A 22,699-nucleotide genomic window follows, 5' to 3' on the forward strand; every position below is an offset into this window, starting at 1 on the left:
CCTTTTTTTATTAATGGAAATTACCACATTTTACTTTTATTTTGTGTTTATTTCATAGATACTTTAAAGATAAAACAGAAACCAAAATACACTCCCTCTTTTCAGTGACCTTCCCATCAGATAGGGAAAGCTGATATTACATTGCCATAAAATGGAGAGTACAGTCAACTGTATGAATTGGAGGTCCAACATTTATCATATAAATGCATTGATTCATTCATTCATTGGCCATAGGAAGTAATAGATGCGATAATAGTGAATATAAGGTTTCACGGGAGAAGTTTTTCACTCAGGCTTTAGGGATCGGGAAAATCTTTCCAGAGGAGGTGATTTCTAGACTGAGACCAGATGAGTAGGAGCTAACAAAGAGGTGGGGAGAAGTGTGGTAAATTACTCGTAAAGAAAAACTACAATAATTCCTTCCATCCCTGTATGTTTGCCCCTAATTTATTGTAATTGTACTGCTGCTCCCATGAAGTAGAATTTATTTTTCCACCCCTTCAGTCTGGACTTAGTCATGTCTTTGATCAGTGGAGTCAGTAGTAAGCATGACACAGGCAGAGACTTGAAAAGTACTCGCACATCGGGTCTTGCCTTCCCTTGCTGCTAGAACCTTGAGATGTGCAAAGAACCTGTTGAAGCTGGGGAAGTTTGTTATGCAGGAAAAAATTAACTGATACAGGAGGAGATACGAAAAGTGTTACAGATAGAGAAAACAGAGTAGACAAAAACTCAGAAACAAAAGAAAATGTATCTTTGGAGAATAGCTAGCATTTCAATTTGGCTGGAGTGTGTTACCCAGAGTAGAAAGAGGCAAGAAATGAAGATGGTGAGGGAAACTCAGGTGAGATCAAGAAGTTCTGCATAAGCTACAGCAAGAAGTTTGGGCTTTATCTTCAGGGCTGTAGTGAGGTGAAGTTTTAAGCAAGGGAATAATGTGGTGAGTTTTAGATCAAACTATATAGCAGGACAAATGGATTGGAGAAGCTAGGAAACTATATACATGTCCTAGACGTGTACTTATTTGGAAAGTAGCAATTATATCGTCAGTGTTTTTTTTCTTCTTTGTGCTTTGTTATGTGCTGCAAAGAGCCTGACATGCTTGTGGAACCAACATGAAATGTCCTCACTCGGGCCCTCCCACACCTTTGTATTTCTATACCAATATGATAATTCAGAGTTTTCTTTGGGCTGAAATTTCTTAAATTCTAGTAAGCATTTATATTTGTAATTCCATTCATTAGTCCAGCAAATGTTTACTGAGTGCCAGCTGTGTGCCAGATACTATTCTGAGCAATGAGGATACAGCAATGAAAAGGAAATATAAAAGACCCTCATGGAGATTACATTAAGGCACACCAGGTCTAAACAAATTAAGAGGAGGGAGAGTGCTTTTTAGACAGGTGATCGGGGAAGGCCTGTGAGGTGGTGACATCTGAGCAGAGACCTTAATGAAGTGAGGGACGCAGTCTTATGTGTGTCTGGGAGGTGATTTTAGATGAGCTAGCAAATGCAAAGCCCTGAGGTGGGAGTCAATGATTTGTTGGAGGCACAGAAGAAAAGCCATTGGTTAGAGAAGAGTAAGTGAAGGGAAGAAAGTGAAGGAACAAAGGGCAGGGACCAGATTATGCAAAATTTTCAGTTTGTTTTCTTGATTGAAAGAGGAAGCCAATGGAGAATTCTGAACAGGGGAGTGTCATGATCAGCCATTAAAGAAACACTACTCTGGCTGCTGTGGAGAATGCAGTGTATATTTTGAAAGTAAAGTGCACAGAATTTGATGATGGAATCAATGAGGGTATGAGAACGATTCACGGATGACTTGAATGGGACCTGAGTGAGTGAAATGTCATTTACTGAAATGGAGAAGACTGAGGGAAGAGCAAGTTTTTGGGGGATGGTATGAGTAAAGATTTTGAGTTAGGATATATTAATTATCAGTTAGATAGTTGTGGTAGCCATTCTCTAAGGTGGCTCCCAACTATCCCCATCTTTGACCTCCTGATATTTATATCCTTGTGTAGTCTCCGTCCCTCCACCTCCTCTGTTGTACCAGGGCTGGTCTCTGTGATCAACAACAGAACATGGAAGAAGTGTTGGTGTGTGTGTGCGTCGGTCTCTCATCACTTACCCTGGGGACATCAGCGGCCACATTACAAACAACTCTTAGGAGAGGCCCACATGGTGAAGAATTGAGGGCTCCTGCCAACAGCCGTGTGAACCAGCTTGGAAGTGGACTCTCCTGAGCCACAGAAGACCGCAGCCTCCTCAGGGACCTTGAGCCAGAATTAGCTACCTGGTGAAGCTGCTCCTAGATTGCTGACTCTCAGACAGTGTGAGGTAATGTTATTTTAAGCTGCTAAATTTGGGGACAGTGTTACATAGTAATAGATAACTAATGAAATACCCAAGTGATTCTGTAAGTTTGGAGTTTATGGAAAAGGTTAGGGCTTGTGCTATAAATTGGGAAATTTAGATGTAGATAGTGCTTAAGCCATAAGACAGTTTGAGATCCCCAAGGGATGAATACAATGTGAAGAGAATATCTTGGAGTGGAGCCAGAGGTCAGGAAGAGGAGGAGGACTGCCAGAGGAGCCACTGACTTAGAAGGAAAACCAGAACTGTGCTAACCAAGAAAAAAAGTAGTTGAAGGTGGGAGTTGATCAACTGTGTCAAATGCCATTGAGATGTCAAGTAAGAAGAGGACTGAGAAGTGACTGTTGCAAAGCTGTGCACGCAGAGTAGTAAATGCATTTAGAGAAGTAATAAAATTCATACTGGGAAAGAACAGAGAAGTGACTGCCTGGAGGGAAGATTGGCACCCCCAGCACTGGTTGGTGTACTTAATGCTTCTGCCCCAAGCCACGTAGGGTTTGGTTGTTGCACGCTGTTCCTTGCCAGGAACTGGAGGGCAGGGGAGGTGGGCGGGATACAGAAGAGGGCAAGAGTGTGAAGCCACTGTCTAGTGGGATTCAAGCCAACTGTAACCCTAGTCCCTGCCCACAGCTGCTGCCTGGTCCTCTCTTCTGGGCACACAGGGCAATGAATAGGGCTTGGCACTCAACAAATGCTGAATGAATGAATGAATGAATGCCTCTTACGGCAAAAGAGGCCCCACTGCTGGGTTCGAATATTCTGGACTCTTATTTTTGGCCATTGGGTACCATGAAACCAGAACATTTCAGAATATTAGTTCCTGAAAGCCAGATGACTGCTGCCAGTGTTTCTTTAGCTCTGAGAAGTGGGGCTTGGTGTTGGCCTGTGAAAGTGGGCTTGGCCAATTCTTGAAATAACAAAATAAAGCTAATTTATAGTAGCATGACTTTTTTTGCCAGTAGTTTTTCCCCTGACAGGTAGTCATGGATAAATCTGCCACCTCCTTCTCCCACTCCCTTGCCCTCCCCCCCACCCCCGCCAAATGAACAGCCTCACCTACTGCAGGGTGTATTCTTGAGTAAGCTTATCAGCCAATGAAAGGCACTCGGCCTGCTCAGAGAGGACAGGAATATGGCCCAGTCTCTGATTCGGTCTCTGGGGACATGATCTTCTGTCTGCTCCATGAGGCCAGACTCGGCAGCCTGGGGCCTTGGGCAGCTGCTGGCAGAGATCTGTGCCAGCTCAGAGGCACACGCCTCTGGTGTTGGCAGGGCCTGCTCTTGTCTGAAACATTGCTGCTTTCCAGCTGAATGAGCCTCTCTAAGAAAGTTATATTTCTTCCCTATCAGGTTGAAAACTGGATTTTGTTTTCATGCAAAACCATGAAAGAATATTTGTTTTTTATTTAAGTTTGCAGGTCCGTATTCATCTTTGTTCTACAATAAGGCAGGTGTATGGCTTGTGAGGGAGATGTGTGTAGGCTGGGCTGGCTTGTGCTGGAAGAGCTCTAGTTTGGTTCAATGCTGGTGAGCTGACTGTCTGCAGTACTCAGGCCTGGGACGAAAAGTATTTCCCAGGAGAGAAAAAAAAGAATTAGCCACTGTATTAGTTTAAGACTGCTTGTAACAAAGTGTCACAACAAAGGGGTTTAAAACAGAAATTTATTGTCTCACAGTTCTGGGGGCTACAAGTTGGAAATCAAGGTGTTGGCAGGGCCTGCTCTCGTCTGAAACATGTAGGGGAAGATGTGTCCCTGCCTTTTTCTAGCGGCCGATGGTGGTCGGCACCCCTTGCTGTTCCTTGGTTTGCAGCTGTAGGACTTAGGTCTCTGCCTCTGTCATTACACACTATCTTCCCTGTGTGTCTGTCTCTTCTTATGACACCAGCCAGCCTGCTTCGGGATGACCTCATCTGAACTGATTACATCTGCAGTGACCCTATTTCAAAACAAGGACACATTCTGAGGGGCTGGGGGTTAGGACTTCAACATATCTTTTTTGGGGGGTGGGCGAAGGATCATTAATTCAACCCATGAAAGTGTCATTCATGAACCATTCCCATCTAGTTGGTGCTGGGCCATGGAGCTTGATGTATAAAAGCAGGGAGAGATCAGTTTCAAAGCTCCAGAGAGATCAGTTTCAAAGCCCAGCCTTCTTTACCAGCCAGACACTGGGCTGGTACCTAACCTCTTCCTCTGCCAAAATGGGGGCAAAGTATCCAACAGGTTACAAAAATTAATATCTGAAAAGCATGGTACAGGGTACTTAGTTGTATAACAAACACAAGTTATTTAACTGTACTAAGTGGCACAATTGTGGATGAGTGAATGATTAGCTGGTGGAGACAGGCTCCACTGTAAGGTAAGGACACGCCTACCCAGCCGGTGTTTGTAGATGACTACCTGGTAACAAGAAGAGTGACTTCAAAATTGACCATCTCATCAAGTTAACTGTTTTCTTTTGATCCCTTTTCTCCTCCTTTAGTCACAGGTTTCAGTGAGGAAGTTACACATAAAGTCGGGTAGACTTTGGTGAGGCAAAGGACAGGGGAGGGAAGTCGGGCAAAGTCAGTGTGTTCCAGGCCAAGGGGCTCATCGCGCGGCCCCCAGACTCAGCATCGGTGTATCTGGAGCAGAGTGAGAGGGGAGTGAAGTGAGGCTGTGGCCAATTCAAGAGCCTCACCTGCCTGTTGAGGAGTTTGGACCTTATTGAGGGAAAGCAGATCCGAAAGGCGTTCAGCAGAGAAACAGGAGCAAGACTAGACATGGATCCATTAGGAACTGCAGTCACTAACTCAAGAGACGGCGATGGCTCTGACCTACATTGGCGGTAATGGGGTGAGAGATTCAGTATGTGACACCAGCAGGACTTGGCGAAGCTGTGAGGCCAGATAGTATGAGTCCTAGATGCCCTGAGGAGCCTGCCCGGGGATTTATGGCACGTAATCAGCTCCTGCACAGCCACCTGCCACCATAGCAGCCCCCCAGCAAGAGCACTGCTCCGAGTGTGATCCGCACCCTTCCTGTTACAGGACGATGGGCTGTTGCTTCACGACCCATTACTTGAGTCATCCACGAGTCCTCAGTCTTAACCAGTTTGCTAATGATAAGGAAGGAAAGTGAGTTCTTTCCTTAAGCAGCCTCCTACATATTTGCTTATGTTAAACATGTATCAGGAAAATGACATTGGCTCCCTCCAGGGGCCAAGTCAGACCTGACCAATAAGCGATGAGACACACATCGAAACTTTTCTTAAGTTCTTCAGCCATTTGACAATTTGAGTAAATAATGACTTGCCTGTGCTATTTATTCACATTCCTCTTTCTCGGCCCTATTTTTGGCCCAGAACACTCTTTATTTTTGACTGTGTTATATAATGAAGGAACTGCATTCTTAGTAACCCACCATCACGCTTGTGTTATCTTGCCTACATGAAAAAAAGGGAATATTTTTAGAGTGTGAATTTCCCAAAACGTTCTGAACTGTTCTGGGACTGGAGCATAACGTCATGGAGGGAAGACGACAGCGGGAGAGGGCCCCGTCTTTCTTTGTTGGCTGAGGCCGAACATGACCCTTGGAAGCTGGACTGGAACCTTCTCCTCTGTCCGCCAGGCCAAGCGGTGGGAGGCTCATCTCTGCACAGAGTTTTACATTTGCAGCAGTGGATTCAGGAGCCCAGGAATCTCCTTAATTGCTATGCTTCATTCCTGTTGTTTGGGATATTCAAAGGATGGCGGAGTGGGGGTGGGGTGGGGAGGGGAGCACTACAAGCAATGGACCTCTCTTAAGCACCCTCAGGTGACAGGCTGAATCTCCTGTAGGGAGAGCAAAAGCGCTTTGCATAACTTTGAAAGGCCCCTGTGGCCGGCGGTCATCCAGAGGCTTGTGTGGCTTGAGTGGGGGTAGTGGGGGGCAGTCTTAAGAAGACTCCAACTTCCCTGAAACAGGCATGTGCAGAGTTAGCGCAGTCCCAACAGGATGCGTCTCAGCAGAGCCGTAGGCCTATAAAAATAAATCTGTCCACAGAGCCCAGGAGTTTCGGGTCTTGCCATCTGGGTGGAGAGCCAGTCTTGTTTCCTTTGCATGTTTATGGTTGAAAATTGCTCTGGAAACTGGTGTACAACCAACATGCAGGAAAAGATGACCCACCTCTAGGCACGGGATGCTGCTGGAAGACCAAGAAGGACCTGCCCAGGTCGTAAAAGGAGCGAGTCAATTCCACAAGTTCAGTGACCCTCATCACTGAGGATTTCATCTGAAACCTTTGCAAATAGCCAAATTAGATATGTTCTTAAAGCAGATAATATTCCCACAGATAAATAAGGTAATCCAGAGTTTCTCAAACATGAATAATGTGTGGTGCCTCTTAAAGGAACAGCTTTTTGCATCCCTGGCCTTTGTCTACGGCTCACTTAGCACTGGGATAGTAATCTCAACTGTAAAGGTGCCCACCCCAATCTTCAGATGAGCCAGAACAGCTGACAGTCATTGTTGAGATTATCACTGAAATAACACTTTATAAAGGATCAGAGAACTCAAAGACCCTGAAGACTACATCCTCAGCCCCTGGGGTGGGAAGAAGGCTTATGGAACCTGTCAGATGTGGCAGCGAGCTATTTCCAGGTGGAAACAGCTCATTAGCTTGTTTAATACAATCCTGTGACAACCGCATCCAGCTAGAACTGTTCACATCTACTCCAGGGTTTACCACACAGATGCTCCCTACTCGTAAAGAAATGTGCATGGGCCCACGGGTGCAGGTGTCCTCTTAGCCCCCACCTGCTGTGGAGAAGAAAACTCTTAAGTTTCTGACCATCGGACGTGCTCTCAGGATTAGTGATGGGAAGAGCCAGAAAAGGTGGAGGCACAACTTAGGCTGCAAGAGCAGCATATATAACTCATATATAGCTGGCCAGGTGCATGAGAAAGTCAGCAGTTCAGGTCACTTGTGTGTCTTAGGATGCAGCATGTGTTAGCCATGACATGTGGTCACTTCTCCTTTGGCTGACACATGGGTTTGAATCATGTCTGGAGGCAAGAAGGCTAGTAAGTGACTCCAGCTGACTGCCCCCCACTACCCCCAGCATTTGCCTCTTTCTGTGTTCACATAGGTTCTGTATGAAAAATTGGTTCTGTGAAGAAAGCAAGCTAGGGAGGAGGAAAAAGATTTAATAGAATGACTGAACGTTTGCATCCCCCCTCCAAATTCTATGTGATGATATTAGGAGATGGAGCCTGTGGGGGGTGATTAAGTCATGAGAGTCAAGCCCTCATGAATGTATGAGTGTTCTTATAAAAGAGACCACACAGAGCATTCTTGCTCGTTCCACCATGTGAAGACACGAGGGGAAGTGAGCAGTCTGCGACTCAGAAGACGGCCCTCACCAGAACCTGACCATGATTTCAGACTTCCAGCCTCCAGAACCATGAGAAATAGATTTCTGTTGTTGATAAGCTGCCCAGTTTATGGTATTTTGTTACAGCAGCCTGAGTGGACTAAGACAGGATTGCTTTAAATGGAAGAGTGGTTTTCAAATTTTTAGCTGGTAAGGGATGTAATTTTATATAATGATTATAATGTAGAATTTCATGGCAGAACTTTATAAATGACTTTCGGCTTCTATTTACAAAATCATGAAAAGCCACATAATTTTCAGCTCTACAGGGAAAACTATTGGTCAGAAGGTTTAGTTGGGTTCTTTTGATTGTGAGGAATAAAGACTCACAAGTAAGGATTCATGGGGAGCAATGAGGGCCTCAAAATGAAAACAAGCCATCACAGAGCCTGACTTCATTAAGTCTAGAATCTCGAGGTTTTTGGATTTGGTCGGTTCTAGAGAACCATAGCTGCAGAAATTCATGACTTCTCACCCTAGTGTATGACCGTGAATGTGACTTGGCTCCAGGTGGCTTTGTCTCAGGACCAGCTCGCTTCCTCCTCTTGTTCATAGTTTGATTCCTCTGGACACTCAGCTTGCTCAAGGTCCAGGACAGTGTCTCGTCCTTTCTGCATCATCTTTCAACACCAGCTTCTGTTGCTAGCTAGTTGAGTTTTTCACTTTTCTAATTCCACAGAGAAGCACTTGATCAGCCCAGTTCATCTTTTCATCCAGCCTGTTGGGCCTAATTTGTGGGCCACAGGCCAGCCAACAGATTAACTTTAGGTTTTCTCTTAACCTGTGGCTGAGAAATGTTCAGGGATGTGACGTGGTCATTGCCATCTTGGGAGGGTCACGAACAGGAAAGAATGCTTTAGAAGGTGTGGCAGTAACTCTAGTTAATGGTCACGTTCATGATTTTAGTTATTCCTGAAGACTTCTACTTAACTTTTCATTTGGAAATTACTTCACACATAGAAAGTTGCAAAAATCGTACAAAAAGTCCTGTAAATCCTTTATCCAGATTCACCGTTGTATTTTCCCATTTTGGTTTTCTAGGCCTAGTTTTTAATAAATCTGTTTAAATAGAAATTATGAATGCCTCCATCTCCCCTCCACCCACTTAGCTTTTCCTCCCCCTGTGTTCTGATGTTCTCTTGAATGACAAAAGCTGTGCTGGGTTGGTTCTCAGGAAAGTTGTCAGAGCAGGTATGGAGCTGTTTTAGGAGATATATTTTCAAATTTGAACTCTCTCTGTCAGACATTAGTTGAGATCTATGGATATTTTTATTGCATATGACAAAATCAATGCAATTAAAATAAAGTTTAAGGGTAAAGTGGCATCCTAGATACTCTGAAAAACCATACCATAGTAACTGAAATACTGGATAAATATTAAATGTCTTTTTAACTGTGTACTATGCATATTTTAATTTAAAAAATGTAATTTACAATAGCAAAATTTATTAGCAGTAAATTTGGCAAAAGATATGCAAACTTTTAACAGAGAAAATCGTAAAACTTTACTGAAAGAAATTAAAGGCACAAAATTGACATATGCCATTATTCTTGTATATAAAGAGTTGGTATCACAAAGATGCCCAATCTCCCCATGATGACCTATACAATTCCAAATAAAATGCCAAATTTTTTTTTTATTCATTTGTTTGTCTTTTGATGGAACTAGAACAGTTGAGTCTGAATGTATCCCCCTGACTCTCACATAAGATGAGCACTATGACTATAAGCCATAGGGAGATGTCCTATATATACCTTTATATATATATATTCTACAATAAAGAAAAGATGTTTATGGTTGTGGAGAATAACTTTTTAAGTTTGTTTTTCGTTTTATACGTTCACATGCACATGTATCATCATTTACATAAGACATTTAGAAAGGTCATCTATCTTTACTGGAAAAACGCTTTAAACAAATATTTCCCTAAAATAATGAGAGATGATCAGCAAGTCATTCAGCCATATGACAGAGGAGTTTTAACCTCTTAGCAATAAGACCCACTTATCAGGAATGCCTGCCAGAAGGAACCTGCAGATGTAATACTGTTCCCTCTTTAGTGAATTTGGAGTCTCTCTCAGTAAATATTTTGGAATAGATCAGTGAGCAGAGAGAAAACTTGCTATCTGTAGGCACACACTTATTTGAGTTCGGGTTCTCAAAACAGAGGATGACTCCAGGCAGAGAAGGGAAACAGCCTGCATGTGGAACCTGCTGTGTCCTGTCATCTTTCCACAGTTCAGCCCTGTGTGCTGAAACTGAAAACCACCATAAGTTTTCCTCTGAGCCAGTGGGTGGGGTGGTTTGTTCCTGGTAGTCGGAAAAGACTTCCATATAGAAACAAACATGTATGCAGCAGGAAAAGGGTGCAAATGTGTATAAATTTTTAACAAAGATACTGGTTGCGGCCCCCTTTGGGCTATTCTCTCAGATTCTCTGGGAGTAAATTGTCCATTCTGCTCTGTCATCAGGGGTACTGATCTTGGGTAGAACAGTTTGCAGAACACTCTGTGAGCAAGTCGAGGAGTTATAGCTCACTGGAACTTCCCTGGCAATTAGGCCTTTTAGACCGGCGGCCTGTGAGTGAAAATGAGGAGACAGTGAGGGGCCCAGGCCTCCTCTCTTTCTCTACATGACCACCAGAGAGGATCACTTTCCAACTGGTTTAAGTAGAAGTGAAGGAAGGTTGCCTGACCCACTCTTGGGTTTCTCCAAATGAGGAATGAACCTTATTTTCTTAAGCTATTCAAATTCTTCTTTTCTGATGGTACTGTATTCCAGTGGCAGATAGTATTGAGTATCCTAAGATTAGTAACAATGGAGAACAACAGAGTGATCCAAGTGGCTAGGAGTCAAATGCTCCCTCATTTCTCAGAGGAACAAATGGAAGACTCTGGGAAAATATCCTGAGTTGTAAAGTAGATATTTACCATTCATCTTAAGTTTACTAGAAATAATAGGCTTCTTTCTAATTAAAACATTTATAAAAATAACAAGGAGAGAAAAAAATGGCTTAGATGGTAGAGGCTCTGTTCATCCCTCTGGTGACCAAATCAAAGTTGTGATGGAAACAAGGAGCAGCAGCAAGGAAAAATCACCTGGGATCTAGATGAACAAGCCATACAACTAGGGAGAAATCTAAGAAATCACCCTGCAACAGCAGAATGTAGGACGGGGCAAGGACACGGGGCTGCCTGGTCCCCAGCGGCTGAGTGAGACAGAGGCAGTGATAGTGGCAGGCGCCTATTAAAGGGGCCGTGTCCTTAAGTGGATTTTCACGGTGATAGACCTGCTCACTCTGAGCACCGGTGCTGATTAGGCTCTGCGCAGGGGTCACCAGGGACTTACAGGGAGACACTGTCTGAGTGAAGGCTGAGTAGAGATTCTCTCTGTACAGAAGTGCTGGTGGTATCCATTGTTCCTCTATTGAGCTCTCCCCGCTCCCAGTGCGCTGCATACAGCACCGCCATAGCCGTGATGTCATCAAACTGGATAACATGGGTCGCTCCACCTGGAGGATTCCCTGAAATCCCACCTCCCCCAACTCGTGGCCCCACCTAAGCCACATCCAGGTGTATCTTCAGCAAGTCAAGTGCTCCTTACTGAGCAGTGCCTAGACTCACACTAGAGGCAGCTGGCCTAAGTTTCTGGTGTGGCCTTTTGAGGCAACTATAAGCACAACGCCTGTGGATTGCTTACTGAATTTTAACAGGTGGCCCTGGAGGGGCACAGGCTGGGTCTAAGTTTGGCCTGCAGCTGAACCCCTCTCAGGAATGTGTCACTGGACACCTCCTTCACAAATCCACACTAATAAGACCGGGAGATTTAGGAGCTTTGCTTAGTACACAGAAACAGACAAGGAAAGACAGCCAAAATGGGAAGACAAAGAAGCAGAAACCATATGAGAGAATAGAACAGAGATCCAGGTATAATGGAGTCAAGCAATCTAACAGATGCAGAGTTCAAAACACTGGTTATAAAGATGCTCATTGAACTTTTGGGAAGTGTAGATAAATTCAGTGAGAACTTCAACAAAGAGATAAAAAACATAAAAATGGAAATGGAAATTATAAAAGGGAACCAGTCTGGAATGAAGAACACATTATCTGAGATGAAAAGTATATTAAATTGAATAAACAAAGAAATAAAGTGAATAAAGAAGAGGATAAAATGCCTTATTTAGAGGACAGGAAAGCCAAGGACACACAATCAGAACAGCAAGAGATAAGATGGCAAGACTTTAAAAATAATTTAAGGAGAATACGGTACACTATTAAGGGTCCAAATATCCATCTGATTGGTGTAACTGAAGAAAATCGAGATGTTGAATGGCTATTTGAAGAAATAATGATGGAAAACTTCCCTAACCTGGTGAAGGAAATGGACATAAAACCCCAGGAAGCTCAGAGAATTCCAAACATCAGGGATTCAAAGAGGCCCACACCAAGATACATCATAATTAAAATGCCAAAGGTTAAATACAAAGAAAGAATATTAAAGCAGCAAGAGAAAAACAGATAATTACTTATAAGGGAACGCCCTGAAGACTGGCAGCTGATTTCTCAAAAGAAACTATGTAAGACAGAAAATATTCGACAGGATGAAGACCCAGGATCTACAACCAAGAATACTTTATCCAGCACAACTATCATTTGGAGTTGAAGGACAGATAAAGAGCTTCCCAGACAAAAATAAGCTGAAGGAATTTGTCACCACCAAGCCAGTATTTCAGGAAATGTTGGAGGGACTTCTTTAAGAAGAAAAAACATGTATCAAAAACAGGAATAAAGAATGGTAACAACTTCATTCCTATCAATAAGTACCTTAAATGGAAAAGAATTAAGTGCTTCAAGCAAAAGGCAGAATGGCTGAAAGGATAAGAAAACAAGACTCAACATATGAAAAGGAAGAGGACGGAAAAAGATATTGCTTTGATGGACCAAGAAGGTATTTAAGTCAGACAGAGAAAGATAAACACTATATAATTTCACTTATATGCGGAACCTAAGGAACAAAAAGAACAAACTAATTAAAATAGGCTCACAAATATAATGGACAATTTGGTGATGAACAAAAGGGATGGGAGTTTTGGGGGGCTGGGAGAATGGGGTGAAGGGTTAAAGAAGTACAAATTAGTAGCTGATGGATCGTCACGGGGATGGGGAGCACAGCACAGAGAATGCAGTTAGCATTAATACGTTGGCTAGGTGGAGGGTCAAGGGGAGGGAGGAAGCAATTGGGGGGATCGTTTTACGAACTACATAGATGTCTAACCAATGTACCGTATACATGAAACTAATTAAAATAAATAAATTTTAAAGAAAAATAAAAACTCATTGGAACTTAAAAAAAATTAATAAAGGAAGACAAATCATGTCCATTAACTGATGATTAATTTGGTTGCTGTCAATTCAGATCTATGGAACTGTTCATATAGCAGAGATCTTAGTAGGAATTTTATAAATTGCATTTGCTGAGTATTGGAATTGGTATTTTGTTCTTCAGCTCTCCTGATAGCTTATTTTTAAGGTGTATGTACTCCTGAGCCTCCTTAGCAATATATCTATCGAGATGCACCTGTTAGGTGCAAGGGCCTGGCCCACAGCTGCTCAGAATCAGTGATGGTTTGGGGAAGTAGGAAGTAAGATGCTGTAGGAAAAAGTAACCAATAAAATAATAAGCTTGGCTCCAAAATGATGCCCTCAGCAAGCTGGGAAGAGAGCTTTCCCCAAGGATTAGTCTGTTCTGCAACTTAAACACCAGGACACTTGACAAGAGCAGTGAAGTGTATACTCACCATGCTGCTTTGGTGAACTTCTACGTCACCAGTAGTTCTGAACAGGGTAAGCAGGAAATGTCTCAGTTCTAGTGGCACAACGAGGAGATGATGTCTGCCTTTTATTTTCCATAGAATTCCTAAGATTCAGGGCTGATTTTGAGCAATAGGTAAAGTATACATTCAAAATCCTGCTGTTTGGGAATCCCACCTGCCTCTCCTAAACTAGTCATCCAGTTTACCAACTGGTCATGCCCATTCCATATACACCCCCCAATACCTTTACCCAATCCTTCACAGCTTTTGTGCTACCTAATCTAATGAATTATTACTTAAGGCTAGCAAGACTTCTCTTCAAATCTGCGGGATCATACGATCCTGAAGGGCAAGCACCATTACATCTTTCTTTAATCCAATGAACCCTGCAACTATATATGAACAAGTAAACAAGAGTTGATACAAAAGTACATTTACTAAAACTTCTTTTACCTAAACTATATGCCATTTTTATTATAAAATATTTCAGATTTCCAAATATGTATGCGTATGTTAGACAGTACAAAGAATGCTAACGATTACCTTTGACTTGCAAATTAGTTTTAGAAAGAGGACATTACCGAACTTTTACAGTCCCCTATGGCCCCTTCCTTGATCGTACTCCCCTTCTTCTACCCTGCAAAAATGTAACCACTCTGAGTTTTCTGTTAACCATTGCCTTGCTTTTCTTTATACTTTTACTACATAAGAATATGTTCCTAAATAATATATTATCGAGTTTTGGATGTCTTTGACCTTCATATAAGTGAAATCATGGTGTATGTAGTCTTCCTGACTTGCTTGGATTGTACTTTGTGATATCACTCACATTGACATAAATAATCTAAATGTATTAATTTCACAGCTGTATAGTTTTTTATGGTGGACTGTAGCTAGTTTATCTGTTTTTCTGTTGAGAACATTTGGTTGTCCAGACATTTCACTATAGTGCTCTGTGAACATCCCAGGAGTGACTCCTCGTCCACACAGTTTTTCCAGTGAATACTTGGTGAGGGATCTGTGCCTTCAACTTAATGGGATAATGGCAAATTATTTCCCAAAGCAGTTGGACAGGACAAATTTGCTGCCACTAGTTCTGGATAAGAGTTCCTTATCTTCTATGTCCTTGCTAGCTCTTCATACTGATGAGACTGGGGAACCGCAAGGCCTCTCTAGGGTCTGCAGGAGAGCTCTAGGATCTTAAGTGCTGGGCGGCACCCTTGTTCACATTCTTCCCCAACCCTGATAGGATGGGCAAGAGCTTTACCCAGGTGCACTGGCCCACCTGCAAGTCACCACAGTGTGCACTGGGCCACCCCTTTTGGAGCCTGCCGTGGCCCAGGACAGTGGATCGACAGGGTGCCTCCACGTTTTGACGTGCACCAGGCTGCCCTTCCTGAAGCCCACTCCATCCCTGGACAGAGGAATCAACAGGGTGCTGCTGTCTTCGCATGTTCACCTGGCCACCCTGCCCAGAGCCTGTTCCAGCCTGCCCAACCAGTGCCTGAGATTCTATACATGTCTGTCCTGGGTCAAACTGGCCTATGAAGTCCGCCTGGCACAAACAGTCTACACACAGGTCATTTATATACAAAGCCCTTTTTCAAGATTAGGAGAGGTAGCTATTTTGTCTAATTCATATAAACAAACAGTCAAACAAAATGAGAAGACAGGAATACATTCCAAATGAAGGAACAAGAAAAAAAAAACCTCACCAAAAAGACCCTAATCAAACAGAGATAAGTAACTTGCTTAATAAGTGGTCATAAGGGTGCTCAACAAACTTCAGAGTAGTACAGAGGAACTCAGGGAAAACTTCAACAAAGAGTTAGCAATTATATTAAAGAACCAGTCAGACCTGAAGAATACAATAATTGAAAAATACTCTAGAAAGAAGCAATAGTAGAATAGATAATACAGAAGAATGGATTAACGACTTGGAAGACAGAGTAGTGGTACCCATCCAATCAGAAGAGCAAAAAGAAAAAAAAATTTTAACTGGGATAGTCTAAGGGACCTCTGGAACAATATACAGTGCACCAACATTTACATTATAGAAATCCCAGAAGGAGAATAGAGAAAGGTGCAGAAAGTTTATTTGAATTAATAATAGCTGAAAACTTTCCTAACCTGTAGAAGTAGACATCTGAGTCCAGGAAGCATAGAGAGTTTCAAACAAGATGAACCCAAAGAGACCCAAAGCAAACATATTGTAATTAAAATAGCAAAAGTTAAAGATGACAATCTTGAAGGCAGCAAGAGGAAAACAAGTCTCATATAAGGGAAACCCCATAAGGCTATCAGCTAATTTCTCAGCAGAAAAGTAACAGGCCAAAAGGAGAAGTGGCAGAATATATTTAAACTGCTGAAAGAGAGGAACCTACAACCAGGAATACTCTACCTGGCAAGGTTATCATCTACAAAAGAGTTCGTCACCACTAAACCAGCTTTACAAGAAATGTTAAAGGGTCTTTTTTAAGCAGAAAGGAAAAGCTCATAACCAGAAATAAGAAAATCTTACAGGTGAAAAGAAATATTTAATTAACACAGCATATGAGCCATTTCAAAACAAGCATGAAGGTCAAAAGAAAAAAGTAGCAAACATAACCATAACTACAATAAGTAGGTAGGGGATACATTAAACAAAAAGATATAAAATATGATGTCAAAAACAAAGCATGGAGGGAGAAGTAAATGCTTTTAAGATGCATTTGAACTTAAATGCCTATCAGCCTGAAATAGACTGCTATAGATATAGGATGATATACATAAACCTCATGGTAACCACAAACCAAAAACCTACAAAAGATATACAAAAAATAAAGAGGAACCCAAACTAAACACTATAGAAAACCAACAATAAGGGAAGAGACCAAGAAAAGTGAAAGGAACAGAGCAATACAAAAACAACAAAAAAACAATTAACAAAATGGCAATAAGTACATACCTATAAATAATTACTTTAAATGCGAATGGAATGAACTGCTCCAATCAAAAGACACAGATGTCTGAATGGATTAAAAAACAAGACCCATGTATATGCTGCCTACAAGAGGATCACTTCTGATTGAGACACACAGACTGAAAGTGAAGAAATGGAAAAAGATATTCAATGCAAATGGAAATGAAAACAAACCTGGGATAGCAATGCTCATATCAAACAAAATAGACTTTAAAACAAACACTATGAAAAGAGACAAAAGAGAAAAGAGAATTACATAATAATAAAGGGGTCAATCCAAGAAAAGGACATAAATATAATATCTATGCATCCAACGCAGGAGCATCTAAATATATAAAGCTAATATTAACAGACATACAGGGAGAGAAGTTAATGGTATTACAATATGATTGGGGGACCTTAATGGATATCACATTAATGGATAGGTCATCCAAACAAAATTAATAAGGAAACAATGACTTTAAATGTCATATTAGATCAGATATACTTAATAGATATTTACAAAACATTTTATCCAAAAACTTCAGAATACACATTTTTTTTTTTCAAGTGCACATAGAACATTCTCGATGTGGATATGTGGATATCTCAGTGTGGACAGACAACATATCAGGCTACAACAGAAGTCTCAATAAATTCAAAAAGACTGAAATCATGTCAAATAGCTTTTCTGATCACAATAGTACAAACCAGAAATTAACTACAAGAAAAAAACTAGGAAAAACACAAACATGTGAAGGCTTAACAACATGCTACTAAACAAACCAACAGATCAAAAAGGAAATCAAACAGGAAATCAAAAACTACCTTGAGACAAATGAAAATAGAAACACAAATTTCAAAAATCTATGGCATGCGGAAAAAGCACTTCTAAGAGGGAAGTTCATAGCTATACAGGCCTCCCTCAAGAAACAAGAAAAATCCCACATAAACAATATTTACTAGAAACTAGAACTAGAATGGAACTAGAAAAAGAACAAATAACCCAAAGTAAATAGAAGGAAGGAAATAATAAACATGAAAGTGGAAATAAATGAAATGGAAACTAAAAAAATATATATAGAAAAGACCAATGAAACTAAGAGACGGTTCTTTGAAAAGATAAACAAAATTGACAAGCCTTTAGCCAAATTCATTATGAAAAAAGAGAGCCCAAATAAATTCAGAAATGAAAGAGAAGTTACAACTGAAAAAGAATTATTAAAGAATACTATGAACAATTATATGCCCACAAACTGGCCAACCTGGAAGAAAAGGATGGATTTCTAGAAACATACAACCTTCCAAGACTGAACCAAAAAGAAACAGAAAATCTGAATAGACCAATTACTAGCAATGAAATCGAAGCAGTAATCAAAAAACTCCCAACAAACTAAAGCCAGGACCAGATGGCTTCACAGGTGAATATTACTGAATATTTAGAAAAGAATACATATCCTTCTCAAACTATTCTAAAAAAGCTGGAGAGAAAGGAATGCTTCCAAACTCATTCTATGAAGCCAGCATTATCCTGATATCAAAACAAGACAAAGACACTATAAGAAAAAGGAAAATTATAGGCCAATATCCACGATGGACATAGATTCAGAGATTCTCAAGAATATATTAGAAAAAAAAAAAAAAAAAAAGATTACGCATCATGATCAAGTGGGGTTTATTCCAGGGATGCAAGGATGGTTCAATATCTGCAAATCAATCAATGTGATATATCATGTGAACAAAACCAAGTATAAAAATCATGTGATCATCTCCAAAGATACAAAAAAAGGATTTGACAAAATTCTATATCCTTTTATAATTAAAAAGATGTCAACAAAGAAGGTATAGAGGGAACATACCTCACCATAATGAAGGCTATATATGAAAAACCCATAGCCAACATCATACTCAATGGTGAAAAGCTGAAAGCTTTTCTCTAAGATCAGGAACAAGACAAGAATGCTGCTCTCAGCACTTTTATTAAACATAGTATTGGAAGTCCTAGTCACAGCAATTAGACAAAAAAAGAAAAGTCATCCAAATGGGAAAGGAAGAAGTAAAGTTGTCATTATTTGCAAGTGACACAGTACTATATATATAAAACTTTAAGACAGTACTATATATATAAAACTTTAAGACTCCACCAAAAACCTATTAGAATAAATGCATTCAGTAAATTTGCAGAATACAAAATCAATATAAAGATATCTGTTGTAAGTCTATACAGTAATAACAAATGATCAGAAAGAAATTAAGAAACAGTTCCCTTTACCATTGCATCAAGAGAATGAGATACCTTGGAAAATATTTAAGAAGGTAAAAGACCTGTACTCAGAAAACTATAAGAAAGAAATTAAAAAGGACACAAATAAATGGAATGATATACTGTGTTCATGGTTGGAAGGATTAATTTCATTAAAATATTGACACTACCCAAAACAATCTACAGATTCAGCGCAATCCCCATCAAAATACTAATTGGCATTGTTCTCAGAACCAACACAATCCTAAAATATATATGGAACCACAAAAGACTCCAAATAGCCAAAGCAATCTTGAGAAATAACAAAGTTGGAGATACCATGCTCCCTGATTTCAAACTCTACTACAAAGCTATAATAATAAAAGCAGTATAGTACTGGCACTAAAAGGGACATATAGATTAATGAAACAGAATAAAGAGCCCAGAAGTAAACTCACACTGATATGATAAATTAATTTACTACAAAGGAGGCAAAAATATATCATGGGGAAGTGACAGTCTCTTCAATAAGTGGTGTTGGGAAAACTGGACCACTTTATTAAGCCACATACAAAAATAAACTCAAAATGGATTAAAGATTTAAACGTAAGACCTGATATCATAAAACGCCTAGAAGAAAACATAGGCAATAAACGATTTGACATTGATCTTAGCAATATTTTTTTGGATATGTCTTCTAGGACAAAGACAACAAAAGCAAAAATATCAAATAGGACTACATCAAACTAAAAAGCTTTTGCACCACAAAGGAAACCCTCAACAAAACAAAAAGGCAGCCAACTGAATGGGAGATGATATTTGCAAATGAAATATCTGATAAAGGATTAATATTCAAAATATATGAAGAACTCATACAGCTCAACATAAAAAAAACCCAATCAATCTGATTAAAAAATGGGCAGAGGACCTGAATAAACATTTCTCCAAAGAGGACATACAGATGGCCAACAGACACATGAAAAGTTGGTCAAAAGCACTAATCATTAGGGAAATGCAAATTAAAACCACAATGAGCTATCACCTCATACCTGTCAGAATGGCTATTAGCAAAATCAACAAACAAGAAATGTTGGCAAGGATGTGGAGAAAAGGGAACCCTCGTGCACTTTTGTTGGGATTGTAAATTGGTGCGGCCACTACGAAAAACAGTTTAGAGCTTCCTCAAAAAATTAAAAATAGAACTGCCATATAACCCAGCAATTTTAAGTTTTGGGTATTTATCTGAAGAAACTGAAAACACTAATTTGAAAAGATATATGCACCCCTATATTCATTGCAGCTTTATTTACAATAGCCAACATATGGTAGCAACTTAAGTGTCCACTGATAGACAAATGGTTAAAGATGTGGTACATATTACCCATGAAAAGGAATGAAATGTTGCCATTTGTGACAACATGGATGGAGGTTATTATGCTAAGTGAAATAAGTCTGAGAAAGTCAAATACTGCATGATTTCACATATATGTAGAATCTGAAACAAAATAAATGAACAAACCAAATAAACTCAAAAATACAGAAAACAAACTAATGGCTACTTGGTGGATGGGTTAGGGGGATGGGCGAAAAAGGTGAAAGGGCTTAAGAAGTACAAATTGCCAGTTATAAAAATAGTCACTGAGATGTAAGGTACAACAGAAGGGATATAGTCAGCAGTACTGTAATAACCGTGTGGTGTCAGATGGGTACTAGACTTATTATGGTGATCGCTTTGTACAGTATTTAACTGTATAGTCACTATGTTGTACACCTGAAACTCATATAATATTGTATGTCAAGTCTGATTGAAAAATAAATGTAAAAAATTTTTAAAAAGGAAGAAATTTATCAATCAACAACCTAACTTTACACTTTAAGGAGCTAGAAAAGAACAAACTAAACCCAAAGCTGAGAGAAGGAATAATAATATCCTCCTGAAACTTCCCAATTGTAGCTTTCAACACAACAGCAACAGAACAGCATAGCAACATTTCATGTCTTTTTAAATATTCATTTGATGAAAACTGAAGCATAAGTTAAGACATATTTCTGAAGAGGAATGTTGTGTGGAAAGTGAGTAAAACATTTTGCAGGATTGTACAGGTGGCTCTAAAGGCAAAGTGTAGCAATCTGGCATTACAACCAAGATTGGGTTGTGTGTATGCGGCTACCTAAACTGTATATGTAAATTATATGTGCTGAGAACTTGCTAGAGTCAGGTACCAGAGCGTGTTTTGTTTTTTTTTTTAAGCTCTTTTTATAAGTTAAGTCAAAACTATGTCAGAATCTTTCTTAAAAAAACCTTAGCTATCACATAGATACAGATGTCTGGGGTTTCTGTAACATAATGATGAACTCTGTAGGGAAAGCAGATGTATTAGAACAGAGAAATTATTAAATATGAACACTTTAGGAAATGCAGAATAATTAACAATATTTTTAAGGTGTTCCATAGGCCAGTTTCTAAAAAAAACAAAAAAAAACCAAAAAACTAGTATCTACTAATGAGATAAAGTAATTTCAGAGAGCTGGTAGAGAAGCTGTTGAAGTAGAGAGGCAGTAGTCAGAATCCAGGACACATTTCGATATTAGTGGTGTTTCTTGGTAATAAATAGAAACACAGTGAGAGCGGCAAAACACCCTTACTAATATAGAGCAACTGACAAGAAAAGATGGGCCATTTTTCTGGGGATTGGATATTCAAATAAATCTGTGCATTGAATAGAAGCTCACAGTTTTCCAGTTTAAAAAAATAAAAGGTGGAATGAGAGACAAGTTAATATGCAAAAGAAAATGAGACATTATTTCCACAACAGGTTTTTGATGTTTGATATCCATGGTTCTGTATCCCTTAAGTAAACACAACTTTTCTGTTTTACTCTGAAGAGCTCAAGAATGTTGACTTCTTAGACATATAATTTAAAGTGGTTCATGGTTTCATTTCCAAAGAAATTATATTTTAAATGTTTCACTCAAGGAACTGTAGATTAGTAAGGCATGTGGGCAGAGACTGCTTTTCCCATCAACAGTTCAGAAAATGTAGAAAGATATCGATTTGTCACAGGAAAACTCCCCAAGAAACGTACCTGAGGCTGTGATTAATGCTGAGAGTGAGTTTCTTTAGACATTCCAGATGAGATCTCCAAAGCTCTGGGGCTACTAAAAGCAACTTTATCAGTTATTAGAGAGTGTCTGGAGATCAATGTCACTCAGCGATGGTGAACAGGAAGGAAGGACAGCCAGACACCAGTATGGTTTGGGTGCGTGAGCCATCCTGCTCAGGACTAACCACCCGCAGCAGGCAGCACTCAAGCCAGCTGAACTCGCCAAGCTGGAGTGAGGGCACTGCCTCACTGATGGGCTTAACCCCATTCCTCTGCACAGGCACATTCCCACAGCTCTCAAATTGTAAACTGGTTCATTCCACAGACATCAATTTCCAGTTATTCCCTAGATCAGAGTCTTTTCTTTTCTAAGCCTAAACTGCATCTTGTAACTTCTCTCAGCCTTTGCAGAACTGGGCCCTCCTTCATACCAGCCTAATCCTCTTGGTTTTTCACTTTATCTCCATCTCTTGTTTGTTGGCAGCTATTTTTTCCCCTGGGGGGCACTCTGCACTTCTTCCTGCACATAGAGGTCTCTGCTTGCCCTGCCACTTTACGTGCCCTCTGTTGGAATTTTCCATTTGCAGCCCATAGAGGGCAGCTTCTTGTTCAGATTGTGAGGATGAAAAGAACAGCCTCCCTAAAATGTCCCTGCAGTATTTACTTTCTGAGGTCTTTGACATTAGATCGATCTCTACTTTTATTTTCAGTCCCAGAATGCTTTACCTCAGTGTGCCCCACAACTGAAGTAGATAAAATCGGGGGAAAGGCAGGACACAAAGTGCCAAGATGGGGAAGGAAGGGATGGGGTTGGGTCAGTCAAGGTCCT

The 22,699-nt window shown here is 40.3% G+C and overlaps 1 protein-coding gene across 4 annotated transcripts in view; it reads right to left on the reverse strand.

Annotated features, from left to right (window-relative positions):
• ZRANB3 (zinc finger RANBP2-type containing 3) overlaps window positions 1–22,699 on the reverse strand; it is a 279,275-nt gene that overhangs the window by 57,313 nt on the left and 199,263 nt on the right. The gene's annotated exons all lie outside the window — the stretch shown is intronic.

The sequence above is a fragment of the Pteropus medius genome, unplaced genomic scaffold (genome assembly GCF_902729225.1).
Source record: "Pteropus medius unplaced genomic scaffold, Ma_sr-lr_union100, whole genome shotgun sequence".
Classification (NCBI taxonomy): Eukaryota; Metazoa; Chordata; class Mammalia; order Chiroptera; family Pteropodidae; genus Pteropus; species Pteropus medius.